This window comes from Mizuhopecten yessoensis, unplaced genomic scaffold (genome assembly GCF_002113885.1).
Source record: "Mizuhopecten yessoensis strain PY_sf001 unplaced genomic scaffold, ASM211388v2 scaffold2249, whole genome shotgun sequence".
Lineage (NCBI taxonomy): Eukaryota > Metazoa > Mollusca > Bivalvia > Pectinida > Pectinidae > Mizuhopecten > Mizuhopecten yessoensis.
The window spans coordinates 288,893-303,667 of NW_018404452.1; the positions used below are offsets into that span (position 1 = coordinate 288,893).

Genomic DNA, 14,775 nt, shown 5'->3' on the forward strand with positions numbered 1-14,775 from the left:
GTTTCCTGAAACCTGGATTCGCCACTGGTATTAGTTATCACTGTGAAACAAAAAACGGCTTACAATCACCTTCATACATTAAGCAAGCAGATAGTCATCGCAATGTGCACATAAAGGAATAAATAAAGGGTGTTATGTACATGACATCTTTGCAAAGAACCTAAAATGCAGACGTGAAGAGGTGAGTTATGATGTCATTCTTGAATTTAGCCAGGGTATTTGACCTTCTACTAGCAGATGGTAAGCTATTCCACAACATGGCCGAAACCCTCCCAAAGCACCACAACAAGGATTCGCTGTGATCGTGACGGCTGATATAAGACGGGGCAAGCTTGTATGAGATAATAATGGGACTTTAATGTCGTAAATATGATTTAGAGTTAGACTGCAGGGCCTTTCTATTGGATATAACATCAGTTGTATGATGCACTGTAATTAGTGTATGGCATGCTGTATCGTTTACCTAATGTTAAAGGTGCTGCCGATTGTGTAAGTATTCCGTTTAACTTTCATTGATAAGATTCAATGAGAGGGGGCAGCAATAGGAGGAAATTTGACTCAATAACAGCTTCTTTTACAAATACTGAGGAATATCCGTAGAGGGTCTACCACTAGCCCTCCACCACTGGGTCGTGAGTTCGAGAAGTACGTGGGGCAGTCGCCATGTACTGGCAGCAGGTCGGTGGTTCTTCTCCGGGAGCTCCGGCTTTCATACACCACGAACACCCATGACCATAGCTGTTAATAGGACGTAAAACACAAATAAACCAAACTGGAAAAGGTATACAAAAAGTCTGAACTAAGGACGATTTTCTACTGGTGCAAGTGAAACGACTTTAAAATGGCTGTTTTGTGACCTCTCTTCTCGGAGTAAATGCTTATAGTATTTTAAACTTCTTGAGGCGCTTCAATAGAGTACGAGCGATTCAGTACGGAAACCGTTAGTACCTAGTCGTGAGGATTGTGTTGTTGGCGCCTGTGGTCTGGAACTGGTGGATTAAACTTATATTCATTACTTCAAACTAACATGATTTCGTAACTAGAACCACTAGTTTTTTTCAGCCGAGACCTAATGAAGTTTCTCACAGATGACACGGCCTTCATGACATGACTTTAACGGTAACGTCTTTATGACACTGGTACCAATTCTAACCTGGAATGGAGGTAATATAAGGTCTTATTCTGGTGTTCGGAAAAACATGATGACTTTTATTTGGACCAGGTTCAAATGTGTCACATTGGAGATCTTCCAGATTCTGACTGTATTCTAGGATACTGCTATTTCTATACATATTTCTGAACACTTAGGACATGTGCATGTCTTTGACCTGAAGTACCATGGTGTTGGTTTGGCTGATTGCATCAAGTTACGAACTTTTACAAAGGTGCTTTCGTACTTAGGGCTTCTGGTGATTGTCAGCCAATCATACTTCCACTGGAACTAAGAAGCTATACCAGTTGTTACCAGGTCTGATGGCTATGTATACGCTTGGGCATCCTCGGTATCCAGGGGTTACGCTCACTTTCGAAAGTGAGCGTAACCCCTGGATATCGAGGATGACGCTTGGGTATCAAGTTTGCGATTAGATGTCTCGCATTGGTATCGACTAGTCGGTACCTTCTTGATCCAAGTGCTTTATTAACTTTAAGTCTTGCGACTTATCAGTGTAAACATATAAAAAACAGGATATTTACATATGTACAAAAAGCCACATTGGTCACAGGAGAATGATCAAGCACAGGGCTTTACGCGACACCAAGGTGAACATCCAGTCATCATGTACAGACAGTGCTGCCTCCTGACACTCACTATGTCTTGTCGGTTAAATAGGACTGTATCTAAGAAGTTGCAGTCACCCTCAGAACTCCAAGGGTTGTATCTCCGCTGGCAGTTTTTGCCTCAAGTTGCCATTTAATTGGTTTCTGGTAAAACAAACAAAACAATCGACCAATCGCTAGGCTGATACTTGTCCAACCAAAGGCTGTTTTACGCACCACCGTACTGACTATACCAATACATGTTGGTCTTATGTCTTTGATAAACATTATATGAACAGCTCCTCTGTAACCTCTGAAAGGTTTGTAAACCTAGCGATTGGTCAGGTCCGGTGGTGTATCTTTGCTATAATGGTTCTGTCTTATAATTTTCTTCTTCTTAGCAATTTTCTTGCATTCAGAACTGGACTGGGTCGACCGTCGGCGACCAGATAGCTCAACCGGTAGAGCGTCCGTCTAGAGGTCGGAGGGTCCCGGGTTCAAACTCCGGTCCGGCAGTGCACTTTTCCTCTCATTTTTATGAACCTTCGCAGTTATGTCTGCATTGGACGCAATTTGAACAACTGTAAAAATTGGCGTCATCAAATATCAAGGTAGCTGCTATCAAAATACGATGTGACCATCACACGACTTGTCATCAATCTAGAGGCTGCTTTTTTAGCATATTTTCATGAAGTTTCTCATGTTTGTTTGCCTTGGACCTCCCTTTGACAAGTTCGGATATGGGAGTTATAAGTCAAAGGTCAAGGTCACTGTTACTAAAATCAAAATTCACCACCACACCCCTTTTCATCACTCTAGCGGTTGAATTTCTTTTACGGAAAGTTCTCGTCATGAACCATCGGTAATGTTCGCCATGTATTTTGGACAAATTCGGATATTCGAGTCACGAAAGGTCAGGGTCACTGCTGCTAAAAAAATGTTGTTCAAAAAAACTATTTACCCGAAGGAGTCCAGAACCTTTATAATTTATTTTTCGAACGATATAAAGGGCTACATAATGATACAGTTATTGCAGAGAAGCTTCCTTTGGCGCGGGGAGGTGGAGGAATTTCATTTTATTACGATCATATCAAAATGAAGCCTAAAATTAATGCATGTGTTGAAAACGGGTTCGCCGGTTACGTAAAACATAAAATACATATATTGTCTTGACCACGAACTTAGATAATCTAATTCCGTGCCTTGACTGATTTTAATTTCTTCAAAACTGATCGATCTGTTTTTGTGCAAAGGTAACCTGGGTACTTAAAGCAATTACTCTGGGTCCGCGAAATAGTGTTGTATCCGTTCAAAATCGATTTTAATCATCATAGGCCTATGTAATCTTACCTGACATACACGTGTGCATGATAATTACTTGACGTTAGCGTAGTGGTGTTTAATTATTAATCAATATGAAACAGTCTCTTCAATCCTTTTTTTATGGAGAGTAGGACTATTAATAATAACATCAAAAATTAAATTGCATGTTTTATTTGTATTTTTTGTGTGACTCAGGTAGGTCGTCAATGTGAAAAATATGTTTGACATGAATTCTATCGAGAGGTTTCGTTGTTCGACGGATTTGGATCAGGTTCAGCAAGTGGAGAGATATAATTAATTATCTAAAAGATCAATGCCATCCTGTTAACTTATATAAATAAAAAAAAATCGATAAAAAAAATTGTAAACGCGCCATTGTAAAGGAGAGTATGCTTATCCCATAGGAGGATAGGTCGGCGCCTTTGATGTCAACGGGTGACGAGCCTAGTTTTAATTGGCTTGTAATTCAAGGCTACTTGCTATGAATGGACGACTTAATGTACCAGGTACCATTGACCTGCGCTCAAATAAATACTGCTGTTTGCGATCAATTTACAAATAAAGGCCTCCGAATGGATGCAGCAAGCTGTCGAACTAATTCCTATTTTCTATATGAGGCAGGTTCATTGTCCTGGTGGTCAGTGGCTCCCGTTGATGCGTCACGCGCTGTAATAATAAGGCCACTGGCTTGACCCAGAATAACCCAGTGCCATGTCGATTTCCCCTTGCATTTGATTGCGATAGTGCGGTGAGTGTCTATTGGCTAGCCCGCTACATGCTTGCTGTGAAACTAGGTCATTCGCCTTGGTATTCGGGTCAGAGTAACTCTCTGTGTTGGAAGGTGTGAAACAGCATAGACGCCATATATTTACAAATTTATGTATTCCAAGAGGGAAGCTAGCGGTCCTCCACGGTACGTATCCTTACTTTACTTCACTGTCCGACCGGTTTGACCGGCTGATACGTTAGTCAGGACATTATTTGACCGTAACAGCAGCGCGAGGCGGCCGCGTGCAGGATAACGAGAGCAGGTGGTCCGGGCTATCACGTGTGTTAGCTAATGCACAGGAACATGTCGACATTTTGTTGTTTGCGAATCCTGCATAATCACTTGGCGTATAACGTGGGTCTTTGTTTCTGGGCTATGAGCTATCGTGCTGATATTTATTTTAAAAACGTTTGAAGAGTCTTTGTTTTATTTAGAGAATAAGAGTTGTTAACTCTAAAAGGAACGATGTAAATAACACATGTATTTAATCATTGTAATTATCATACAGTGTCAGTGTGCAGAGTTGAAGCGGGGACATAATATGGGTCACCACGATATGCTTTCAACATGGGAGCAGGTGCCCGCTCACCGTAAAAAAAACGGTTGTTTACACTGTGTTAAGAGTGTATTCACAATGGCGGAGTTCGGCTACACCGTGATTTGATAGGCCATGCTTTCACAGAAACATTTCTAATGTAACCAAATAATGGACATAACATTCACTAAAGCTAATTATTCATTATCAGTTTTAGTAGGTCGCTTTTCTGCCTTCATATATTAAACAAAACATTTAAAGATATGAAATTGTATAGTCCTAAATTTATACACATTTACATAAAATATGTATAAAAGATTTGTAATCCACTAGCTATGTTGTACAGCTTTGGTGATATACATGTTTGGAATGGTTAAACTCACTGTCTTCTTAGATATGTTTTCATGAACCCTGACTTTGAGTCATATGTAACATAAATCAGTTGTCAAGGTAGAAAAATAAAATGATTTGAAAACTCAAAATTGTGTCTTACAGAGTTATCAGAAGTACTGAAGCACCCCTAAAATCACATTTGAACCTTACCTAATCAAAGAGTGGGCATGGCCCAGTTTAGATATGTAGGTGTGAATGAGTTAACGAGCATACTTTAGTAAGTAACACAGACCACTGATCATGATGGGTAAACTAATATCTTGCATGACATAGTGGTTTGCTTCCAACGGGGATCGAACCTGCAACCCCCATGTCCACAGTCCACTGCATTACTGAATGAGCTTAATGGAATTTCCCACTAGGGCGAAAAAGCAAAGGTGACTCCAAACCTATCCATTAAAATCGGCCACACTACTCCCCCCCTTTTTAAATCGGTTCACCCCTTGAACACGAAAAACAACCCAGGTTCTAACTTAAAATAATTAACTCCCTGTCACTACAGAAGCTGTAGTGTGCTCCTACCAGGGATTGAAACATTGACCCCCAGTCCGCCCGCTACCAATGGATCTGAGGGGAAATTCTCTCCAGCACAAAGCTAGAAGGGGACCATAATCATGTACATTAAAATCTGTTTAAATTGAAAGGAGTCTCATATGTATACTCTCAATCTTTGTCAAATGAGGAAATCTCTCCTTGAGGACTGTCGAGCAGTATGTCTGTGTCAAACTCGACAAGGAAATCTCCCTTTGATGGCAGAGTTGTCGTATTGTCAGACTTTAGATAAGGAAATCTCTTGTAGTGGACTGTCACTCTGTGCCAGACCTTATAACAAAAAAATCTCTAATGGAGGGCTGTTATACAATCAGTCTGTTTCAGACCTAAGATAGAAGATCTGTCCTTGAGGGCTGTCATACTGTTGGTCTGTGTCAGACCTAAGATAGGAAATCTGTCCTTGAGGACTGTCATACTGTTGGTCTGTGTCAGACCTAAGATAGAAGATCTGTCCTTGAGGACTGTCATACTAGCAGTCTGTGTCAGACCTTAGATAGGAAATCTGTCCTTGAGGGCTGTCATACTGTCGGTCTGTGTCAGACCTTCGATAGGAAATCTGTCCTTGAGGGGTGTCATACTGTCAGTCTGTGTCAGACCTTAGATAGGAAATCTGTCCTAGAGGGCTTCTGTGTCAGACCTTAGATAGGAAATCTGTCCTTGAGGACTGTCATACTGTTGGTCTGTGTCAGACCTAAGATAGGAAATCTGTCCTTGAGGGCTGTCATCCTGTCGGTCTGTGTCAGACCTTCGATAGGAAATCTGTCCTTGAGGGGTGTCATACTGTCGGTCTGTGTCAGATGTAAGATAGGAAATCTGTCCTTGAGGACTGGCAGTCTGTGTCAGACCTAAGATAGGAAATCTGTCCTTGAGGGCTGTCATACACTCAGTCTGTTTCAGACCTAAGATAGAAGATCTGTCCTTGAGGGCTGTCATACTGTTGGTCTGTGTCAGTCCTAAGATAGGAAATCTGTCCTTGAGGACTGTCAGTCTGTGTCAGACCTAAGATAGAAGATCTGTCCTTGAGGGCTGTCATACTGTTGATCTGTGTCAGACCTAAGATAGGAAATATGTCCTTGAGGACTGTCATACTGTCGGTCTGTGTCAGACCTTAGATAGGAAATCTGTCCTTGAGGACTGCCATACTGTCGGTCTGTGTCAGACCTTAGATAGGAAATCTGTCCTTGAGGACTGCCATACTGTCGGTCTGTGTCAGACCTAAGATAGAAGGTCTGGCCTTGAGGACTGTCATACTAGCAGTCTGTGTCAGACCTTAGATAGGAAATCTGTCCTTGAGGACTGCCAGTCTGTGTCAGACCTAAGATAGTAAATCTGTCCTTGAGGACTGTCATACTGTCGGTCTGTGTCAGACCTTATAACAAAAAATCTCTCATGGAGGGCTGTTATACAATCAGTCTGTTTCAGACCTAAGATAGAAGATCTGTCCTTGAGGGCTGTCATACTGTTGGTCTGTGTCAGACCTAAGATAGGAAATCTGTCCTTGAGGACTGTCATACTGTCGGTCTGTGTCAGACCTAAGATAGAAGATCTGTCCTTGAGGACTGTCATACTAGCAGTCTGTGTCGGACCTTAGATAGGAAATCTGTCCTTTTGGACTGTCATACTGTCGGTCTGTGTCAGACCTTAGATAGGAAATCTGTCCTTGAGGGCTGTCATACAATCAGTCTGTGTCAGACCTCAGATAGGAAATCTGTCCTTGAGGGCTGTCATACTGTCGGTCTGTGTCAGATGTTAGATAGGAAATCTGTCCTTGAGGACTGCCATACTGTCGGTCTGTGTCAGACCTAAGATAGGAAATCTGTCCTTAAGGACTGTCATACTGTCGGTCTGTGTCAACCTAAGATAGAAGATCTGTCCTTGAGGACTGTCATACTAGCAGTCTGTGTCAGACCTTAGATAGAAAATCTGTCCTTTTGAACTGTCATACTGTCGGTCTGTGTCAGACCTCAGATAGGAAATCTGTCCTTGAGGGCTGTCATACTGTCCGTCTGTGTCAGACCTTAGATAGGAAATCTGTCCTTGTGGGTGCCCTGTCGGTCTGTGTCAGACTTTAGATAGAAAATCTGTTCTTGTGGACTATCAGTCTGTGTCAGACCTTAGATAGGAAATCTGTCCTTGTGGGTGCCCTGTCAGTCTGTGTCTGACCTTAGATAGGAAATCTGTCAGGCACGTAGCTGCCACGTAAGCAAATAAGCAGTTGCATGCACATCAAAGTTTCAATTGTACTTTTATATATTTTTGGAGTCTGGAATAGTGACTAAATGATGTGTGGTTTAATTGAAAAATATATTAAATTTAACTGTATAACCGACAGCCGACAATCAGTACGTATCTGGGCCCTAGGCTACCTGGTGCCAACGAAAAAACCTGCATCATCTTCGAAGAGCAAGTTAATATATGACGTCTTCCAAGCAGCTGTATAGGTACACATGAAACAACATCCTCTTGCGACATTAAATTAAGCATCGATGAGTCTAAAACGGCTAGTAGTATTAGTAATGCTGGCCCGACCGAACACAGTTCTGATCAGTCTGACCACAGCACAGGGGCTGTTACAAGTGTCTGAAATACACATATATGATATACTGATATGGGTCATAGCACACATAAACATACACTTATGTGTGCTATGACCCTTGTGGTCTGACTGTTGTTACCCCTGATATCGAGAGAATACAAGCGAGACCGATATTCGTCTTACTTAAGTGAAGGTAGATATCAAATTCCTGTCAAAAAGATGGGAAAAAGCTCAGGAGTTCAAATTCCATACTAGGTTAAAGATTTGGTTAGCTTGTCGTCAATAAACATATGTTACGTAACAAGCGATTGTAATGAAATATACAACTAAGTCAGCTGAGGTTTTTCCGGAATGGATGTATTTCTGTGTTGTTGTTTTTTTCACCAATCAGAGGTATCGATCCGAATACCAATTGTAGATTGATTTGTTACTAGCATTGTTGTTATAGGTTTTAGGGCGGATATATTCGCGTATAGGATCCATCTGAGTTTTACATTCACTTTGCCTGCAAATGTAATATGAAAAAAGGCAAAGCCTCAAAAGTCAGAAAAAAGCTACATAGCTTTTGCTAATTTGTGACATTATATAGGCCTATTGAGAATTTTACATCATAGACACATTCATCCTTGTCATGAACTGATCAATTATAATTTTAAGAGTAGTCCTAGGCCTATCTTCAGTAGGGCTACTGGATATACATTTATATATCTAAACATCGATATAGGAGCTATCGTCATCTTATGTTCTGAGAAATGTTGATGATATAAAAAAGGGTTTGGGGGACACAACGTCAAAAATCCGAATAAATTAATCTGTTCATATTGGCTCAGCCATTTTAAATATCTAGTTGATATAGATTCATCAGGAAAGAAATATGACGCAACGGATATTTTTGGGGATTATTTCAACAATTGACACATTTTTGTCGGAGAAAAAAGGAAAGCTGTCTTTCGCATTTGAAATACATTTGAATTTTTACGATGCTTTCCAATAATAAAGTGAATGAATCAACCAAAAAATGTTGTCTGTAAAATAAATTAAAACACTCAAATATTTATCTCAAAAGCCACCAGATGGCACGACAGAGCTTCTAGATCTAAAAATATTCTGAGGGGGGGGGGAGGAGGGGACATGCCCCCATACCCCCTTAGAATACATTCGCACCTTCGGCGCTCGCATTCGCACCTTCTGTGCGAATTTCTGCATGCACATCGGAAACAGCCCAGCTACGCGCCTGTCTGTCCTTGTGGACTGACATATACATACTGTCAGTCTGTCAGGCTTCAGATTAGAAAATCTCTCTAGAGAACTGTCAGTCTGTGTCAGACCTAATACCAGGAAATCTTATGGTTGAGGGCTGTCATATGAATACTGTCAGTCTGTGTCAGACCTACTACCAGGAAATCTTATGGTCGAGGGCTGTCATATGAATACTGTCAGTCTGTGTCAAACCTACTACCAGGAAATCTTATGGTCGAGGGCTGTCATATGAATACTGTCAGTCTGTGTCAAACCTACTACCAGGAAATCTTATGGTCGAGGGCTGTCATATGAATACTGTCAGTCTGTGTCAGACCTACTACCAGGAAATCTTATGGTTGAGGGCTGTCATATGAATACTGTCAGTCAGTGTCAGACCTACTACCAGGAAATCTTGTGGTTGAGGGATGTCATATGAATACTGTCAGTCTGTGTCAGACCTAATACCAGGAAATCTTATGGTCGAGGGCTGTCATATGAATACTGTCAGTCTGTGTCAGACCTACTACCAGGAAATCTTATGGTCGAGGGCTGTCATATGACTACTGTCAGTCTGTGTCAGACCTACTACCAGGAAATCTTGTGGTTGAGGGCCATTGTATGTCTGTTTGTGTCAGACCTAAGATAGGGGATTTGTCCCTGTGGGCTGTCATACTGTAAGTCTGTGTCAGACTGAACGGAGACAAGGAAATCTTTTTTTGAGGGCTGTCATATATTGTTGTCAGGTAGTGTCATAAACTCTTCCTTTTGTATCAAATTAAGGAAATGATCTGCATGGGACACCACTTTTTGCAGCTTTCTCACATATTTTCATGTGTTAACTAATAAAATCTTATAATTACATAGTTGTTGTCCGGGGATAAGAAAATCTCAACCCGAGGGTAAGAGTTTGGCTGTCTAGCACGAGGCTGTGCCCAAGGGTATAGGATAGGGAAATTCCACCCTCAGGATTTTCAAATTTGAAAACCCCTCTGGTTGTATTTCCCTATCCTACGCCCCTGAGCATGAAAGAGTCTTGAAATTGTGGCCAGTCCAAACACATTTTCATGGTTTCTGAGCGTATTCTGGTGGTTGGAATGAAAGAAAAATACTCTTTCATGCCCAAGGGTATAGGATAGGGAAATTCCACCCTCAAAATTTTCAAATTTGAAAACCCCTCGGGTTGTATTTCCCTATCCTGCACCCCTGAGGATGAAAGAGTCTTATAATCTTTACTAAAAATGAAGGTCTCTTTTAACCATGGCTTTCACTGGTGTGAGATCCAGACAGGGAATATATTTTGTAGGCCTATCAGCCAGTGTCCATCTTCAAAATTCCAGGGGTTGTTATACGTTCTCTACACGCCTAGAATATGTCATGACCAAATTGTAGGCTCTATACACACCACCTTGCGGATGATTCGTTGATCCTACGTTGATCTTTATAGACCAGGTCTAAATTCAGGTGTCGCTCGTCATGGTAGGTGTGTGTTATTTTATTTATACAGTTTTCAACATTTTGGGCTAGTGTTCACTTGGGAATAGTACTAGTCTTGCCAGCGTTTGACCAGTGTCCAATCAGCTTTTGGCTAGCATACGGCAGCATGTGCATCTAGCTAGCATTAGGTTTTACAACCGGAATGACTTCAGCATTCGGTCAAATTTTATCAATCTGCCTTTCATTCCGGTCATTCTGTCCCACCTTTCTGCGTGTTAATTTTGCTTTGTAACGACAATTTTATATGACTGCCGGCTACAGACTTGTCTTGGCCTATCTTACCTATATAGACCGCATTAATTGATCGTTTGATCAGTCCAAACCAGCTATCTTTGGTGTCGCTGATTTCATTGTGGCCAATGTGCACAACATGCGTAACATGTTATCAATTTGACGTAACATGGATTAAGTGTTATCCTTTTGTTTTTGACCACTGTGTCCATTACATTGAGGCTAGGGACCGCAGTGGCCAAGTGATTAATTCGTCTGACATTCTGCTACCACTAGCCCCTCTACCACTGTGTTGCGGCTTCAAGACCTACGTGGGTCAGTCGCCAGGTACTGGCTGCGGGTCGATGGTTTTTCTCTTGAGAATTCTGGCTTTCCTCCACCACCAAAACCTGGCATGTCCTTAAATGACGATAGCTGTTAATAGGACGTAAAACACAAACAAACCAAACCATTGCAAGATAGTTGAACCTGATTTGTTGAGCTGACCAAGGTTGGGACATCCATTGTGTTGTGAATGGTGGTAAATTAAAATACCTGCTTATAATGAAGAAATAATACAAAAGTGACTCCTTGCACAATTATCTGGGTGAAAAAAAGTAAATTAGCAACCTATAGTTATCGTGTGTAAGACATAGACCACAGCATTTCCCTTCTAAAATAAAATAGTAAAAACCAACTGCAACAGAATGGTTTGTCGTATATAGCACGATTGCACTGACGGGAAAGACACCGGAGTACCTTTCACTCTACCACAATCTTTGTCTCTGTACAAGGTCATAGCTACTGTCATTTATTGCGGTACAAATTGTTGGAATGGTTAGTGCCTTATTCGTTGATGGAAAAGGGACAAACCTTATGATCTGGGCCCATATTCATGAAAGCGTTCTCATGCTCAAGCATGGATTCTGTGCTCAAACCAGCTTTCTTGTATATCACTTAAATCATGTAAAAACAATCAAAAAGTAAAATATAAACAGTGAAAACTGTTTTTGGCTGTAAGTCTCTTCCATTTCTTTCCAAATCATTGAAAAAAATGTATCGTTTTATTAATTTATAATCGAATCAAGAATTATGGCTTGAGCACCAATATCATGCTTAAGCATGAGAACGGTTTCATGAATACGGATCCTGGTGTTGTTTCCACGGTGAGCCTGAAAAAAGACTTTTTAAGGCCTGCATTAGCATTTGTATGTCCATCCAGCATTATTATCAGGACATGCCAAAGTCCTTAAATATGATAGCTGTTAATCTCTGCCTAACGTTCAGCATTTAGGGGAATGGCGACATATGTGTGACTTGGGGGAATGCTGTGCTGGTTGCCTTTGGCATGGTATTTCAGATAAGTAGCTAGCATTTAAGGAATGATTTTTATTTTTTCAACATTTATGAGGTCATAACAACAATGGGTTTATGGACATATTGAATGAATCGCGTTAGCGATTCATGTAAAATATGTCCAAAAACCCATTGTTGTTATGACCTCATAAATGTTGAAAAAATAAATATCATTCCTTATATTTACATTGACGAATCCTTTCAGTGGATCGATATAACAACGAATAAAACAAATAAACAGGGTTTGTTCCTGCTTATACACGGGTGCAACGCAGTGGCGAGAACAGTGTTTTTTCGCGGGGAAATGTGACACTATCGTGAGAGATCTTAGCAACCGTCAACAACAATAACACAACAAAATGTAGTTCCATATTCAATGTTTATTTGTAGCACAGGACACGTGAATACGTGGATATTTCACAAAGCACAGTTCAATAATATTTTAAGATGTAAGAATTAAGCATCTAGGTCGGTCGTTCCGAGTGAGTAGTTTTTGTAGTGTATTACTACGCAGTGTGATCAGGTTACTATCAGTTTCCACGTGCTGAGATTCTATGAACACCTGTGTTATGCATTTATGAGTGTAATTTTTGTCAATGGGTCTAAGCATACAGAATGTAAATATAATAAGGTAAGCATCAGATTCACGCTGTCACAGTAAGGACAATATACCAACATGCCCTGCTTCCAGCACACGTAACATGCATCCATATATTAAACACATGGAGGCACGTCCTTAAATGAACTTAGCTGGTGATAGGATATGAAACCCTGTACTTAACCAACATCAACTTCAGCATCCGTCCAGCATTCAGTCACCGAAAAGTGGATACTTGCCCATGCTTACCACTGTACATGACTAGATTTGTGTAACTGTAGATGTACATGTATTGCTGTATACCTGTCTCTGTATATGAGCTATAGTAGTGGAGGGACAGTGTATACACATCTAGAGGAGGAGAGTTACAGAACGCTCAGTAAAACCTCTATGTACATGTATTGCTGTATACCTGTCTCTGTGTATAAGTTATGGTAGTGGAGGGACAGTGTAAACACATCTAGAGGAGGAGAGTTACAGAACGCTCAGTAAAACCTCTATGTACATGTATTGCTGTATACCTGTCTCTGTGTATAAGTTATAGTAGTGGAGGGACAGTGTAAACACATCTAGAGGAGGAGAGTTACAGAACGCTCAGTAAAACCCCTATGTACATGTATTGCTGTATACATGTCTCTGTATATGAGTTATAGTAGTGGAGGGACAGTGTATACACATCTAGAGGAGGAGAGTTACAGAACGCTCAGTAAAACCCCTATGTACATGTATTGCTGTATACATGTCTCTGTATATGAGTTATAGTAGTGGAGGGACAGTGTATACACATCTAGAGGAGGAGAGTTACAGAACGCTCAGTAAAACCCCTATGTACATGTATTGCTGTATACATGTCTCTGTATATGAGTTATAGTAGTGGAGGGACAGTGTATACACATCTAGAGGAGGAGAGTTACAGAACGCTCAGTAAAACCCCTATGTACATGTATTGCTGTATACATGTCTCTGTATATGAGTTATAGTAGTGGAGGGACAGTGTATACACATCTAGAGGAGGAGAGTTACAGAACGCTCAGTAAAACCCCTATGTACATGTATTGCTGTATACATGTCTCTGTATATGAGTTATAGTAGTGGAGGGACAGTGTATACACATCTAGAGGAGGAGAGTTACAGAACGCTCAGTAAAACCCCTATGTACATGTATTGCTGTATACATGTCTCTGTATATGAGTTATAGTAGTGGAGGGACAGTGTATACACATCTAGAGGAGGAGAGTTACAGAACGCTCAGTAAAACCCCTATGTACATGTATTGCTGTATACATGTCTCTGTATATGAGTTATAGTAGTGGAGGGACAGTGTATACACATCTAGAGGAGGAGAGTTACAGAACGCTCAGTAAAACCCCTATGTACATGTATTGCTGTATACATGTCTCTGTATATGAGTTATAGTAGTGGAGGGACAGTGTATACACATCTAGAGGAGGAGAGTTACAGAACGCTCAGTAAAACCCCTATGTACATGTATTGCTGTATACATGTCTCTGTATATGAGTTATAGTAGTGGAGGGACAGTGTATACACATCTAGAGGAGGAGAGTTACAGAACGCTCAGTAAAACCCCTATGTACATGTATTGCTGTATACATGTCTCTGTATATGAGTTATAGTAGTGGAGGGACAGTGTATACACATCTAGAGGAGGAGAGTTACAGAACGCTCAGTAAAACCCCTATGTACATGTATTGCTGTATACATGTCTCTGTATATGAGTTATAGTAGTGGAGGGACAGTGTATACACATCTAGAGGAGGAGAGTTACAGAACGCTCAGTAAAACCCCTATGTACATGTATTGCTGTATACATGTCTCTGTATATGAGTTATAGTAGTGGAGGGACAGTGTATACACATCTAGAGGAGGAGAGTTACAGAACGCTCAGTAAAACCCCTATGTACATGTATTGCTGTATACATGTCTCTGTATATGAGTTATAGTAGTGGAGGGACAGTGTATACACATCTAGAGGAGGAGAGTTACAGAAC

General features: G+C 40.8%; 1 protein-coding gene across 1 annotated transcript in view; it reads left to right on the top strand.

Annotated features, from left to right (window-relative positions):
- The first annotated feature begins 3,920 nt into the window (after positions 1 to 3,920).
- LOC110445357 (zinc finger protein 91-like) overlaps positions 3,921 to 14,775 on the top strand; it is a 35,656-nt gene continuing 24,801 nt past the window's right edge. Inside the window, exon 1 of the mRNA XM_021489923.1 lies at positions 3,921 to 3,994. The gene's annotated coding sequence lies outside the window, so the exon portion shown is untranslated. The remainder of the gene's footprint in view (positions 3,995 to 14,775) is intronic.